Source organism: Astatotilapia calliptera, chromosome 23 (genome assembly GCF_900246225.1).
Source record: "Astatotilapia calliptera chromosome 23, fAstCal1.2, whole genome shotgun sequence".
In the NCBI taxonomy this organism is placed as follows: domain Eukaryota; kingdom Metazoa; phylum Chordata; class Actinopteri; order Cichliformes; family Cichlidae; genus Astatotilapia; species Astatotilapia calliptera.
Genome location: NC_039323.1, coordinates 37,080,936 through 37,097,540, shown reverse-complemented (window position 1 = coordinate 37,097,540; position 16,605 = coordinate 37,080,936). Strand labels below are relative to the sequence as shown.

Here is a 16,605-nt window from a genome sequence, read left to right as displayed (position 1 = left end):
AGATCACACGCTGCACTGCCAGGTTACTCCGTCCTTTTCATGCCAACTTCTGTGTTTGCGCGTGCGCAGTGTGAGAGGCTTCGTTGATACCCTCAAGAGGGGCGACAGGATTTCAGACAGGTTTGATTTTCTTGCGACTATACGATTGATGATCGGGAGCTGGTCGTGAGGTGTTAATCGCTTCTTGTTGCCCCATGTATACGACACAATGCACAACACACGATTAAGGAGAAACTCATGCCGATCCCCAAAACGGTTGCACGACTGAAAAAAAGGTGGCTGGCCTTTTGCTGTGAGAGGAATCTGACTAAGATGCCCCTGGGTTAGGTGTCCTATGCATATCCTACCAGAAGGAGGCATTGGTGGTATAACCAGGATACGATGGGGACATTATATATACTACACTATAAAGAAGCCGCTGGGGAGAGGGAGGTCTGAGTTTGTTTGCTTAGGTTGCTGCCCCCCATGACCTGGCTCCAGATAAGTGGAAGAAAATGGATGGATAGATGGATGATCAGTTTAAAAATCAGCCGTAACCACACTGACAGTAATTCCCCGACAACACTCCTTGACGATGCTAACTATGAGCTGCAGGAGCTGATAAATTCAGACCTGTTGAGCCACACATTAGTAAAGCCATCAAGCGAATCTGTGCAGAAAATCTGCTACTGATTTGCTGAAGTCTGTGTTATTCTGCTGGCATTGAAGCTAAAAGAAGATATTAGAACATCACAGAGAATCTTTTATCATGAAAACTATTTTCTCTTTGATTTGGCCAAAAACTAAAGCGCTTTCCACTCCTCTGTCATCATATCACAGTGTCAAAGCTGAATGCACTTCTCGAGTATTAAGTGGATCAAGTTTAAAGTTTAAGTTTATGGAGCTGTCACTTATAAATATAAATGGCACCACCGAGAGTGCACTAACCATATTCCCTCACTGGGTTCGGAGCAATCTTAACAGCCCCGTTGCTGTTGCTATTTGCTGTTACATAAATATTTCTCATACTCTTCATATCTCCACGTGACCTGCCCCTCCTGATGGAAGGCGGCAGCGCTTGATTGGTTCATATTATGTGGAAGGAGGGTGTGACAGTGCAAGTGAATAGTTTCTGACCACGGTTTTAGTTTTAGTTAGTTTTTGCCACCTAACTGAAAGACAGGCTGGGTTTGTCAAACTTTGCTTTGGTTAACAGCCTCCAAAGAGCAAGTTTTTGCCAAAATTCAATCTTGGAACCATCGGTTATTGCCTGACAGTGAGAAGACTTCTCAAATTTGTTCTACACTCGTAAACAGTGACACATGGAATAGGAAATGGATATCTGCTGGCTGTATCAGAAGCCTGAAAATATTGTCCAGCATCACAGAAGGCCAACTCATCAGACTAAAGCTGATGGGTTCCCAGTTTGAGATTGGCTTAATTGAATTGTTTGTGAGGAAATAGCCAATAAAATAATTGATGTTGAAATTATATAAATGGATTCAACTTCACAGAATGCGATCCATTCATTGATCCATCTACCCATTTTCTATAGTTTATCTTGAGTCAGGTGAAGGGGGCAGCAACTTAAGTATAGACTTCCAAGGGAACACAGAGATAACCTTTCCAGCATGTCCTGAGCTTGCTCCAAGGCATCATTCTGGTAGGACAGAAGGACACATCATCCGGGATCCATCCTAGTCAGGTACCTGAACCACTTCAACTGGCTCCTTTCAACGTTAGGGAGCAGCACCTCTACTCTGATCCCCTCTCGAATTACTGAATTCTTTACCTCACCTCTAAGGAGAGGCCAGCCACCCTTCAGAGAAAGCTCATTTCCACTGTTTGCATCTGTAATCTCGCTCTTTCGGTCACTACCCCAGAACTCGTGACCGTAGGCGAGGGTGGGGACGTAAATCAACCAGTAAATCGACAACTTCGCATTTAGTCTCAGCTCTCTCCACCACGACGTACCGGTGCAGTGTCCGCATCACTGCAGCCGCCGCCCCAATCCATCTGTCATTCTCCCTCTCTGTTCTCTCCCCTTGTAATGCCTACTTTCATATTACACTGAGTGTCTATCATTTGAGTGTGAGGAATGACCCTTGAACTCCGTGTCCTGCCCGTCCCTGCCGCACATATCGATCTATCAGAACTGACCCTGACTTGTGTTACCGTATGTGGGATAATGGGCTCTCTGGCATTTGCCTGAGTAATCTGTGCCTTTCCAAACAGCTGAACAAACTTCCACGTATGTGAAAGAATCCTGGGTTCACCCATCGTTTGCTTAGCACACAAAGGAAAATCTGTCTACCAGCCTAATTATTACTGACAGATGGATGGCAGGGTCACAGCAGATGCACCCACTTAGTACTAAAAACACCGCTGCACCACTTGATCTTGATGTTCTTGTAATGCTAAATCCCTTAGAGAGATGAAATGAGACTGACAGCACTGAATAATATGGCTGAAGGGAGAGGGGAGCAGATAACATTCTGACCGTGCAGACTAATTAGTGAGGAGAGAATGAGTAAACCGTAAACTGAAGACGAGGAACGAAATAGATTTGATAGCTAATCACAAAATTGTGTGATTCCCAGCAAGCGATAATTACCCTCCGCAATTCTGCCAATCCACATGCTCCTTCTGAAGATCAGAAAAGATGAAGCAGAAGCAGTCAGAGCTCTCCTTTTACATCTCTGACTGTCAGTGAAAGTCGAGTGGCATTCATCCTCCCCTCTACTTTCACTGGCCTGGTCAGTAAATCACCGTGTCTTTCTTTTTTTTTGTTGCCTTTCCTGTCTTCTGCTGAGGTCAGCTACAGGCGGGTTCAGACATAAGAAGGAGGCATCCATCACTTTTTTATACGTCCAAAGCTTCTGCCGCTTAATGTAGCCTGAGAAGGAGCAAAAGACAATGCAATCAGCCAGCACAGATTCAATCCTGCCACATTCCCGTGATTCGGCTATTTTGGGACTGAAAAGCGCAGAGAGTTGCAAAAGGGTTGTTTTTTTTTCCAGGGTGGGTGTGGGGATTGATGCAAAGAGGATTGACATTAGGTATACGCTGCATGAGTTAATACATTTGGGTAGATGCAGGTTAAGTTGATCACATTTGTTGAGATACACATGATTTCCCGGGAGGCAGCTCTATAAAGGAGAGTGTGATTGGACAACATACGAAGCTGATGTGAGTTCTCATCACGTCAGGTTAAAGAATTCCCCTCGCATCAATCCAGAAGTGACTAAGATGAATTTGGAAGCTTTTTTCTGCCTCTAGAGATAAGACCTTAACAGAGAATTAATGTCCACCTCGCTATCCATTTCTTCTTCCTTCATTGTCAAACCAATGACGTCAGTGTAAACTGATTATGCCTACTGGAGACAGTAGTGGATAGCCGTCACACGCCCGAGCTGGAAAGAGGCTATTAAACCTCGGTTTGGCTACCAGAAAAACGAGAGATAATCTACTGTTTCACCCTTTTAAAGCCCCTTAAATCCTCAACTGGTTGTTTGTTACCTGACCTCCATTTGGTTGTCCAACACCAGGTTGTGGGGAGCAGTTTCAGGCTGATCCCTCAGATAATGACAAGATTTGAGAGGATAAACTGGTCCAGGATCTGCTGAAACAAAGCACGCGAGCCAACCCCTCCTCCAAACACTTCCTACAATACCTGGCTATAAAGTTGTTGGCAAGGTATTACCCGGGCTATAAAAGGTTGTTGCCAAGGCAACCTTGCACAGTTTGACTGATGCTTTCCATAAGCCTTGCCATCATCGCCAATGTGAACCACTCCTCAGCTTTAGAGAAAAATGTCCATCAGGTTTTTTCTTTTAGAATTTAAATATATGTAAGTATACTGTGAATTTGAAATTAATAACTGTAAAGCTGCCTTAATTTAAAAGCAAATAAGCTCCTATAAACACGACTGTCATATCACTGAAATAAAAAAAATTAAAAAATTACACTGTCAAAGATGGAGACTGTACGAAAATAAGACATGCAATGCTTATAATGATATAGTTCCATCTTTAGTTTGGATACTTGATTTAGCAGAATTTCAGAAGATTGTTAACATGTTTATTGTAAATAATAATATAGAATCACAAACTAATTTTTCACCCAAAAAGCAAAGGCAAAAACCAGGATGAAACACACTAGTCTGCACTAACATTCTGCTTTTTAACCTCAAGAACTTCCACAAAGTATTTTTTTAATGTGTTTACATTCATTTACTCATTCAGACACACACCAGTGGTGTCAGAGCTGCCTGCCTCTCATCCAGAGGCAACTTAGGGTTCAAGTGTCTTGTCCAAAAACCACTCGGGCATTCCAAACAACTCAAAAGCTTGACCGAACAAGACACAGGCACTCCCCAGGTCAGTCGCCCACATGAGTGACAAGTGGTGATAAGGGGCAGGACCGTGTTAGAATGTTGGAAATTTCTACTTCATTCATCAGTAAATAAATGTGCTAGATCAATGCTTTGCAATTATAATAGATGGACTTAACTACCGTGATGTCACCCAATGGTCTCATTTTGAAGCCTCAAGATGAGCACCTTGGTTGCAACAAGATGTGATGTGATAAGGAGGGGCTGGTCAGTACAGAGCTCTTTGGCTAATGACTTGTGATTGATAGTCACTAGCCAAATGTGCGTCTGGTTTGATAACACAGTATCATAGCTTTTAAACTCAGCAGAAAAGTGTTTACAGAGGTCAAGACTGAAAGCAGTTTTCCTACAGAGTTCAATAGTTGCTGGAAGTCTCCATGGGGCATCAGCAAACCACTTTGCAACCCACCTAAACCCCACCACATCTTTCAATGATGTACCTCATTCAATCACTTAACAATTTTCACTTCTTGTGGCGTTCTTGGTGCTTGCTAAAGATCCATCCTGCCAAATATAAATGAGTGCAGACAGAAATAAGAATCATCTTTCGATTATAGTTGCCTTACTGATATGATAACCACAATTACTGCAGTAATTTTTAGGAAAATCGAACAACCCCCCCCCCCAAAATCTACGCTGCAGTTCTTCCCAGTTATTGTAGACACCTGTTGGTTTGTAGTGGTGGTTGAGGTGTGGTGTGATCTGACACAGTGTCATGGCTGCATGAATCATTTTTTGTTAGTCAGCAATGGTTAGTAAGCGGCATTTTATAAAGTGTTATCCAAGAATAACCTTTCCCACTGCTCCTCTCGCTGAATCACCATAAATTTACCAGCCCTGGCTTGCGCAGAGTAGGAGTCAAGGAGCATTCGATTTTACATCTATAGCACAAGGATCCAAGCGCATGCATTGAACATCTTATAAGGAAAACTTCATGCTCTCGCTCTCATCTTATAGACCAAACAAAGTTAGGCTCCTTGCAGTTGTTTGTACCAAGCTGCAACAACATTTTAAGATTCCAATCATGTCTGCCTCCCATCTTGATAAATGGAAAGAGTCTGCAAAAACTTCCCTAAATGGCCCTCTGGCATGGCTGGGGAATAAATTGAGCTAATCAAGGGTGGCCTCACAATCACTGCATCCACGGAGTAATCAAAGAGTTGAAAAGGAAACACACTGTGCATGTAGATGCAGCGGTGTGTGCGGATGTGTGTCAGCGGCAGTTTCAAGATAACTTCTCTAAAAGCCACTTCGGGGCATTGCGTCCATAATTGGTGCTTTTCCTCCATTCATTGTATGTGTGCATTGTCACGGCGCACGTAAAAGCCTTTCTGTCACAGCCACATGGAAGCAGTAAGCACACCGCCAAGTGTCTACATTAATAACCACCTCATTCGGTTGACAGGCCGCTCAGGGCGACCCCGGAGAAATGTAGATGTACGCACCCTCGGAGAAGACGCATGGTAAACTAAATGTTGACACTCAATAAAAATGAGCTCCTCCACTCAAATGGCTTCTTTATGTCAGGATTCAAACCTCAGTGGATACAAACAAATGACTGAGAGGGGATGACTTTGCAAAGTCATAGTTAGCTTAACCCTCCTCCTCGATCCCCATATGATTTATTCTGTTCAAAATAAAACAAGGCCAAATAACATCTATTCCTCTGGGCCTGATGACCGCGGAATAAATCCTGGGATTTGGGAAAAACAGCGCACCTGGTTTCCTTGCTAATGGGCACCCTCGCACTGCCTCCAAAACATGTTTCCTGCGGCCAATTTAGTCACTGGCAAGGATATTCTCAGAGGTGGTAATCGTAGCAAACAAACAGTGAGAGTGTGTGTGTGTTTCTCTGACCGTTTCCCCCTGTGGAGATGAAGCTGAAGCATGATGGATAACCACTCTGCCAAGTCGCTGTTCTTGTCTGCAAGCCTGGGTCTGGTCCCTGGGGTTTGGCCACATAAAACTAGGTTGGAAAGGCAAATTCTACACGAATTCAACTTGCTCATTTCATACATTTTCTCACAGGTATGAATGGCGCTTTAGTTCTGAAGACAGATGTTCTGCCTGCCTACAGTTGGCTTTATCTGCAGGGGCAGGCTTACTTTTAACAAGGCTTGTGATGGTGTTTAAATGCCATTTTTACCACGGTATCTACTGAAAACATACATTTAGACAATAAAACGCACTAGGAGCAACGGTGCTGATTATGGATGCAAAACAAAGATTTTGCTCTGTTAACGTTCTTGACTGTGTAGAATATTTTTAAGACTCTATTTTTTATATATATATATATGTTACGTAAGGCCCAAAATGGCCTCCGTACAAGCAAGTAGTAGCTCTAATATTGACCAGTAACGAACCACCACACGCACACTGCAATGGGTTACACAAAATTTATTTGTTCTTTCTCCGGGTAAAACTACTGGCTGAAGACACAACTCTGGCCAGGAATCCAAGGCCCAAAGCCACCGCGGTCAGGGTTGTTAGCCTGGTTACAAACAGGGGAAAGGTGGTCACTTGGAAGAACAAGCAGCCAAAACGTATCAATCCTGCATCTTCCTCAAAAAGGCTTGCCACCCACCTTTTCAGGCCTGACTTCGTTCGAGGCTGGGTCTCCACATCACATCCTGGGAGCTGGAACTTCCCCAAAACTGGTCCAGTTTCCTTGTCAGGGGCACAGAGAGTCTCCAGTCCAGTGTTTGTTTTCCTGCCTCCCAGCACATCCACTCACATCCCAATAAAAATGAGTCCTCCCTCCAACATCCTCAGATTATTTTAAAAGCAAAACCAGGCCAGGTTAAAAATCTTTTCCGTTAAAATGTGCACACGTCATCCTGGATCTTCGAGGCTTCCCTGCTACACCAGTGTCCTACTAAAAAAAAACAACGACAACATCTACTTCCTGTTTCCTCTCCCCTTTATAGAGAAGGGCTCCAATCCTCCCCAATCAGCTGCTCCCTGTATTCAACTCCAAATAGCTGGCAGCTGGACTAGAGTAGAATCTCCACTCCCACATGGGTGTGGCCCACACCTCACATCAAACACAAAGAAACACCAAAGCATGCAATTAATACAAAACAAAATCTAAAGTAATGCCAACCCAAAAGCTTAGTGGGGGATTCTCTCCATCCTTTTCCACCATGCTATACTCTGTAACATATATAAACCACAACCATTATTTTTTAGTAATTATACTCCAGACTGATGTTGCTTAAAACATTTAACTGAGCAAAAGTGGAAAATAATATAGTTAAAATATTTCTTTTCAAAATGCAACATGAGATCACCTTATGGCTCAGTCACACTGAGTCACATTCAGTGCTTGCAACCACATGTTGAGTGTGAACCATCGACCTCTTAATGACCACTTTGATGGCAAGGTGATTGCACAGGTTGCAAGGTGGGAGGCAACCAGACTCTGAGTGACTGCAACCACTCTCAGACAGATTAGCAAAGGTTCACAAATAATTTCTGTCTAATTTCATAAACCTAGAAAGACTATTGCAAAAACATGTTGCACATCATCAGAGTCAGTCCTCCCCAATATGGGCATCTGCAACACATCTCTGTGCAACAGGGGGATCAACTCACCTGGTTGCATTCTCGTTATATTCCATATTCCAGAGTGCCCATGTCAGTTTGCAGTTAAATTGCTTGCCTGCAGCAACTAAATCACTGTTTTGGGAGAAAGTGCCTACTTTTGCTTTCAAATCTATGAAATTTTTGGCTGGACTCTAAATGCAAGTAATTACGGTGAATTTCTGTGCATCTGGACTGCAGCAGATTTGCAATATTCACTGATTCACAGAGTTTACAGTTAACTGTTTTATTATCACAGACAAATGCAAACCTGACGCCATTCAGGTAGACAGATAACAGACTGACTCATTACTGTTTTATGACCATCCTGATGCACCGAAGTACCTTGGAAGACAGCAACTGCAAGTGTTTGCAGACCAGAACCAAAGCAACAATTTCAAAGGCAACAAGATCAAAACTTTATTCCACACAGTCGCAGTAATTTTGGCCCTGTTGCAGTTTCCAATTTTTTTTCCCCTGGTAACAATGGCATTACACAATAAAATGATGCTGTATGTTCCGGGCGAACCTGAGCTTCTGGAGAAAAGTTTTATGGTTAGACGAGACAAAGATTGAGCACATAATGACAGTGTACCAGCTGTCAAGCATGGTGACGGAAGCATCATGCACTGTGGCTGTTGTGTGGCCTGTGGTACTGATACACTGCACACATTGGATGGAATAGTAAAGGAGGACTACTTTCAAATTCCTCCACTTGATTTGAAATCACCAGCCGACTGAAACTTGGACACAATTGGATCAGTGTCCAGCAGGACAAGGATCACAAGCATACATCAAAACTGGCTTTAGAATGGATAAAGCAGCCTAACATTAAGCTTCTGGAATAGCCTACTGAAAGCCAAGACCTCAAAACGTATTGAAATGTGTGGACTACACTTAAAAACTTGATTTGTGTCAAACCAACAGACGTTTGCTGTTGGTTACCAAAAGTGTCTGATTGAGGTGCAATTGAGGTGCAACCTGCTAAGGGGCACTTACCCAAATATTACTGGGGGGTATATGTATAAATGTTCGAGCCTGTAGGTATACTTTGACTCTTTGCACATCGCCATTTTTAAAGATATATTAAACATTCAAAGATATTTCTAAAGATGTATACTGTACATCCTCCACTATGGAAAAAGGACAGTTCAAAGAAATTATCAAAACAACAAAACAGTGAATATAATTATTTGCCCTTGGTGTTACAGAAAGTGATGTTATCAATATACATGTTTTTGCAGTAAAAATGCAAAGAAAGGTAGCTTATACTTAAATCACAGATAGTTACTATCGGAGGGAACAGGAAAGAACTTTTAATCCAAGCCGTCTCTTTATAAGCATTCAGCGCTTATGGTGCTTTCAGGGGCCAGCTCGGGTCCAGCATTGTAATTTTGTGCACACGCTCCAAAACATTCCAGTGCCCTTTACTTTACACCATCAAGCATCAACTAAATATGTAAGTCACCTTCTCAACTGTCATCAAAAAACAATCAGTTCCACTAAACCAACAGGCAGTGCTCAGCTGCCGCATAATGAAAATGTGACTTTGAAGTCCAATACAGGAAAAGTCACAGAAATCTGGACCAAATCATATCGTCTAAAAAGAAAGGACAGTATGTTTCACCTACAACCCTCCGCCGACTCAGAGTTTCACTCTCTGAACAAAAGCAAATGTTTAACAGCTTTCTCCTAACCGTTCTTCATCAAATACTTTCAATGTCTCGGCAGGGGACCTTGAGCCTTGTGATTCTGTGCCACCGAAGGGCCCAGATGGATCAAGCTGACATCCTGTGAAACACAAGGACGCAAGTCTCTGCAGGTAGCACAAACTCCCCCGTCTTTCTTCTCTCTCATGCTACCCACAGTGGTCTAAGTGCTCTGTCAGTCTGTTGAAAGTGCATGCTGGTGTAATAGCTTGATGATGGGAACATTACTAAGGGGACAGCGAGAGGCTTTTTCAAAAGGCAATGGGCCATAATCCCTCTGTTTGTAACAACAAGAGGGTATATCAAGACTATGTTGGACCTTAAACAACTCTCACGTCCCCTCCCTCTCTCATGAAGTGCTCTTGTTAGAGGTTTGCCGAATGGAGGGAAGTGAACCGAGAGGAATAGACTTGCATTTGGAAAGGAATTACACAGATATCCTTTCGGATATCCACTGTTCAGAGGGCAACCAAATCTATGTCGGGATTAAACGCGATGTACCTTTACAAATCTCTTTGAATGTGGAAGTCCTCCAAATACACTTTTTAAAGATAGATGCAGCTGATTAATTTGGAAGGCGTTCACTCTGGATATAACACTATTATGTTTTCAGACTGAAGAGCAATCGTCTATGGAACAAAGATTCTTTTTTTTTGCTTAGGCCTGAAAAACGGATGTAGTCTTTGATTTACAATGAACAAACAAGACACCGATCAGCACTGCGCGCACAGAGAAGCTGCACACACCTACAACCCACAGACCGCATTCGATTGTTCCCGTCCCCCGCCTCTCCTCCCCTCTTTTGCTTCATCCTTCCTTCACTGACACTCGGTGCATCTTATCTGTGTCGACCCATGCCTCCCTCGCTCACACACCGCTGCCTCTCCTGTTAAGAGGCGGGACCGCTGCGAGTGAGCATGCCCTTCCTCTGCGCGGCGCTGATAGAGCCTTAATCTGAAGACTGATGCTCAGGAAGAGGCTGATTAAAGGGGAACGATGAGAAAGAGGCAGGGGCTTATCACACCGAGTGAAAGCATCTCAACTCTCCGGGCTAATTGGCCGGGGAGCGAGTGGCCAGCTGCTGGGCAGAGATTGGGTCACCTGATGGCTTTTCTTTCATACTGTCACCGGGTGTACTTTTACGCACCCTCTCCCACGAGTTTGCTCTCATTTAATGAACTCGACCTTGTGATCCGCCGAGTTCTCTTAAAGCCATCCCACTCAGACCCACGTGAATAGCCCCAGAAGCTTTATGTAATTTTTTTATTTTTCTAAACCCGCCTCGGAAGGTGGGGTAGCAGTCTCAGAGCTACAACGTTAGGTGAAAGGATTAATCAAGCTTAACAATAGGGCCTGATGAATCACTCATGGGATCTTTGATACAAATGCCTTGTTTACACAGGAACACTTCCTCGTGACACCCCCTTGATACTTGTGCAAAACTGCTGAGATAATTTCCCTGTAAAACGTGTCTAAACCTTCAGGCCTCATGACGATGCGGGGTTTGGACCAGAACTAGGGCAAGAAATTAATTACTTTTTCTTTTGGTTTCCTCACAGCTGATCTATGCGTCCCGCATTCTAGAAGCAAGAAGGCTACGGAGGAGAAAAAACGCATAATCAACTCGGCAGAGAAATAATGATTCATCTTCACAAAAATACAACATTAAACAGACAAGGATGTCAGAATGCTTCTTTTCCGGTATGCCTGTCATGTAGGCCTCAGAGGAGATGCTGCTTTTGTTCAAAAATCCCGTTTAAATAACATACCTGCCTTGACTAATTTGTTATATTAATTGGTACTTATGGTAATTGGACCCTCCTTTGCACTTAATCTATGTAAATTTCACCAAGATACCAGAGAGAACATTTCTTACAATTTCTTCAACCGCTTGTATGTTACACAGTTAGTCTCTGGCAGCTCGTGCATAATTAGGCATTAAGAGAAGTGCATTGGACATAAAAGGAAATAGCTTAAAGCTCAAATGACGTGAGGAGCTCTGTTCTACATGCTACCAGTACAAGATGTCTGTTGGACGAATCGCAGTCCCTTGTCACTGCCTTCCCCCATCCCCTCCATCCCTACCCTTCCAAACTGCTTGCATTAGCATAAAACTCTTGTCAGAAAGTGTGGGGGACTCAGCAGAAGTAAGACTGGAGGAAGAGACGGCGAAACACCCCCGCCCCTCCCAAAAGGAAAAAAAAAAAAGTGAAAAGGAAAGAATGCTAAACTAGCATCAGGTCTAGCGACGAAAAACTCATTTCCACAACCCAGATCTGCACCACAAGCAGAACGGATTCGGAGCCCCTTAAAAGTGCCAAGTTCAAGCCCATTTCAATATTCGCTCTTCAGCAAATCTAATACCTGTGACATTAAAATAAAGCTGCTTTCGCTGGATTTGCGCTCTAGCTTCCCAGATAAGATCAACAGGGCAAGGCAACACTTGAATACTGACAAAGAAAAATTGCCTGTGAGTGCACTTCAAATCCACATGAAAGTGAGACTAGACACCCGGTCCCCTCGAACACACAATTTTGGGCATAAAATCCATGTAAACATCTTGAATAGAAGGACTGATTACTAGGATTTTGTGCTATGAGAGGTAAAATAAAACACTCGCTAGCTTTCCCACAAAGCAATGAGGCACAGGAGTATGAACACAAATGCACAAGTTGACTAACGCAAGAATCATGACTCATCACACAACCGATCCTCCGGGGTACAAAGCCTCACATATTGCATCCAGTAACTGTTAGATCACTCTGTGTCATGCTCAGTGAGAGACTTTTTAATAATCCGCAGGTTTTTGGTGTGTGAATGTTTTACATGATAGCTGCTGAGTTTGAGTATTTTCCTAGTTATTCTGATGATATATTTTAAAGCGAAGCCCAACAATTCCCTGGTCGCAGTTGAAAAGTGCAAATCAGCAGGAAATCGGGAAGAAGATATCAAAGATGTAACTGTCAGATTTCTCCGATTTAACAAGCACGCTGTGGCATGTGTCTTCTCGCTAAACCCGAGTGATAGCTGGTGAATAAAAATAATGAAAGACACAGGGAAGCCCATAGAGGTTTATGTGTCCGTTTTGTATGCTCTGAAACACTCGGTGCTCACGTGGAGCCGCATCCTACTGCTTCCACGCCACACGGAGAACAGTTTATTTTTACTCACTGTGGCTGCCTGCAAAGCTTCTTTTATGGTGTAGGTAATTGAGTTCATAAAGAGAAATGCATCTGAAAAATAGAACAACATTTCAGTTGATTACCTGCCATGTATTATCCACAAATTCACACACAAGCATCTGTGTTATTTACCCAGAAGTCTGTTAGATGTCTGGGTAAATAACACAGACGTGTCCTGGTGCAGTTGAACTTCCATCCATGCCTCCATTGCAGCTATCAAAGGGTCAAGAGTCAGGGTACACTATGGATGGGTTTCCTGATTGATGGGTTCAAACATAATAATTCATAAACCTGGGTTGATTGGAGAATAATAGTACCTTATTCATTTAAAGCCCTGAGGCTCTAGCTGAAGTGGTGAGAGACACTGGTTAAATATTTCTTTAAACTTGAGATTTCCTGAGGCATGCTTAAGCACTATATCAGGAGGGTCATGATGTCTACCAACACATGTAAAAGATTTCTGTTGGATACAACCTTCATATTTTTAAAATGTCACCTTTATCAAGCTTTCAGTAATGGAAAAGCCCCCCAGCTGATACCAAAGTAGATATAAAATTACTTTGTTTGTTAGATTTAGCTACAATGGAGCAGACAATGCTATAAGGTATGTATGCATTCTCTACCCTTATATTAAATGAACAACAGAGAGCTGAGCGACAACTGATTCAATCATAAACCCTTTAAAAAAGACAAATCTAATAACAACTGTTTTGTGGACTACTATTTTCATGTCTTGAGTTCTCCATTTTGGCCATTTTCGTCTTAGTTTTTCAGCTAGCACTCACACTGGCTAGTTAGCCTGGCTAGCATCTATGATTCATTGCGATATTAAGGAAAATGCTTCTTTTGACTTGCAAAAATGGGAATTAAAACAAAAATTTCAACAAAAATGAGAACAGCCAAGATCTTACAGTGTCTTTTAGTGCAAATGAACAACAGACTATATAAAAAGATGGACATAGCCACTGTGACGCCGCCAACTTGTTTTGCCCCACTTCTGTAGTGTTATGTGCTAATGCTAGCAAAACAAATTAGCAAGACAAGCTCATTTGCTCACGTATGCTAATTTGTGCCATATAAAATGCAAGAATTTCACTCACCGAAACAAAAGCCTTTAACCTAAAAGCAATCTATGTTGTGTTCCAGACAATTGCCTTATAATGCCATTGCATAATATAGTATTTACACTACACGACAAATAAAAAGCTCTGGTTGGATGAGGTCAAGGCTCAGCCCACCTAGTCCAGTCCCCAAGTAGTTGCCATGAACTTAGAAGAGACATGCGAGTCATGTAGATAGATTTGTTTTTAAAGAACACTTCAGGTGGCCATTGAAGAAACGTTTGGTTACAAAGATAACCTCGGTTCACTGAAAATCAAGCGGTCTTCACTCTTCAGGCCATGAAGTTGTGACCTGGTTTCACATATTAAGCAGGTAAAAGAGATCACAAAAAACCCATTATTGATAGAAGGATTCATCTGTAATTGTATGTACTGAATGCAGCAATGATGGAGCTCTTTTTAATCGACTGAACAGCGGCACCTGCAGCTATAAGCCTGTAACTGTTTATACTAGAGATGGCACGATACCACTTTTTTATGTCTGATACCGATAGCATAAATTTGGATATCTGCCGATACCGATATGAATCCAATATAGTGTTTTTTAATCAATAAAACAGTTTTTTTTAATATCTTGCTGCATTTTGTATAAGTTCATACTCAAGTTTAAATAAACAACAACACTAAAGCTATTCTGTTGTACCTGTATGTAAAAAATACACTGCACCCAAAATATTTCATAGTTCAGCAATACTGATCAATCTAATAAACTTAAACCTACTCCATCCTTCCTATTCTGGTATTTTAGAGAGTACTTAGCAGAAATATCAAGCTCCCAGCAAAAAAAATCGGGAACCACCCTCCGCCTCATGATGCTTAATCGACGTAATCAACTTTAATTTGATGCAGTGTTGGAAAAAAAATGCACAGAAATAAATTATTTTTCAAGAATAATTAAATAGATTCAACATCTTTCCTCAACAGAATTGCAGACTGCACAGATGATATCTTCCCAAAGGAAAAAGTACTATAGCTTACTAGGGTATATTAGACTTAACGGTTACTATATACAGTAATGGACTTCTATACATTTTACATCAGATTAAAACTTTGGGTGTAAGATTCAGATAATTATTTATTAAAAGCTAGACATTTTAAATGAGAATAAGAAAGAAAAGTATGTCTTTGTGCCCCCTTTTCCCTGTTCATGCCCTATCGGCCCCCCTGGCTAAACTTTGCTAGATCCGCCCCTGCAGTTACCAGCCGTCAGCTGCGAGAAAAAGATCCTGGAGTAGAAAGTAATATTAAATAAATTCTAACAACAGCTTATCAAGGTTAAACGTGCTGCTGTTGTTCAGCCGCTGGTTTCCTCTTTCTGGTGCAAAGTGGGCCAAAAGCAAACAAGAGAGACGGACTCGCGACAGAAAAGCCGATCAGCTGATCATTAAGCAGTTTCATGATTGAAGTGGCAGCAGGAGAGGGAGGGAGAGAGAAAAGGCAGTCGCTCCTTATATCGGCTGTTATGCTTAACGTGGGAATGCTTTACAAACATTCAGAGATGGACTTACACACTTGCTTTACTTCTCTATGGGATCACTTCATCGGAGATGAAATGCTGGTTTGGTAGCAAGGCTACAAATACACACAGCCGCTCTATCACGTGAGCACACTGCTCCTACGTGCTACTGTTATGAGCAGAGTTATGCTGTGTTGCAAGTTTTGTGAGATGCTTTTTTGATATTTAATGGATCGGATTACATTTTTTATTTCTCTCTGATATCCGATCCAGTAATTTACCTCAGTATCGGACCGATACCGATACGTAATATCAGATTGGTCCATCTCTCGTCCTAATTTAATTATAATATAACTAACTATAAGGGCTTATGCCTGTTTGCTACTGAAAAATGATATTTTTATTTCCTGTTTAAAGCATTTAAAAATAATTAAACCACTTTTTTTTAAGTAGTTCATTGTATATGCGTGCTTTCATAGGTGTCGACATGTGTAGGTTTCTCAAATCCAGCAAATTTCTGTTTGTCCTAAAATAGGATAACTTTATTGTTTACACAAGCCTTTGACATCCTGCAGGTTACCAGAGACTCAAACTATTCCCCTTTATAAAGCCTTTTCAGCCTTTTTGTTTCAGAAAAGCAAAGCAAAAACAGTGGCGGAGACTAAAAGGGGCAGACGTTAAGAATTAGATGTATACAGAAGCTGAACAAGACAGAAACAGAGAGAAGGGGGGGGGGGGGAGAGACGCTTTGCATGGTGCAAATCACGATGCTTGAAGTATGGTGTCAGGCTTGCCAAACAGCTGTTTGGTATGCAGCGTGGAAAGCCTGTTCTCTATCTGCGCTGACATCCTGGGCAGAGGAATTATGATGAGAGATGATTGTATCATGACTGTAATTGTAAATGTAAATCCTGCTGCGTGGCCACCCTCTTTTTGTGCATAAAGATGAGTTGCCCAAACAAAATTTACTATCCACTTCATATCGTGGGGCGACTGCATTACTTTGACAAACAATAACCACTGACAAATGAATAACATAAAAGGAGATGATTAACTCCAGAAAAGCAATCTGGGCAGATAATTTACACTGTGCTCATGTGCTGAAGCTTCCCAGTGTGGCAATTGTTTTTTTTTTCTGTATATGTATGTTTATGGCGATGCCAGGGAGAGCAGGGATTATTTA

At 42.1% G+C, this 16,605-nt stretch overlaps 1 protein-coding gene and 1 long non-coding RNA gene across 5 annotated transcripts in view; both read right to left on the bottom strand.

Annotated features, from left to right (window-relative positions):
- Positions 1-16,605, bottom strand: part of LOC113015675 (interleukin-1 receptor accessory protein-like 1-B) — a 333,561-nt gene that overhangs the window by 71,933 nt on the left and 245,023 nt on the right. The window lies entirely within an intron of this gene.
- LOC113015676 (uncharacterized) lies at positions 6,753-7,268 on the bottom strand. The gene is made up of 2 exons (XR_003271142.1): positions 6,957-7,268; positions 6,753-6,863 (listed from the first exon to the last, which is right to left on the bottom strand). It is a non-coding gene; the product is annotated as an uncharacterized LOC113015676 (long non-coding RNA).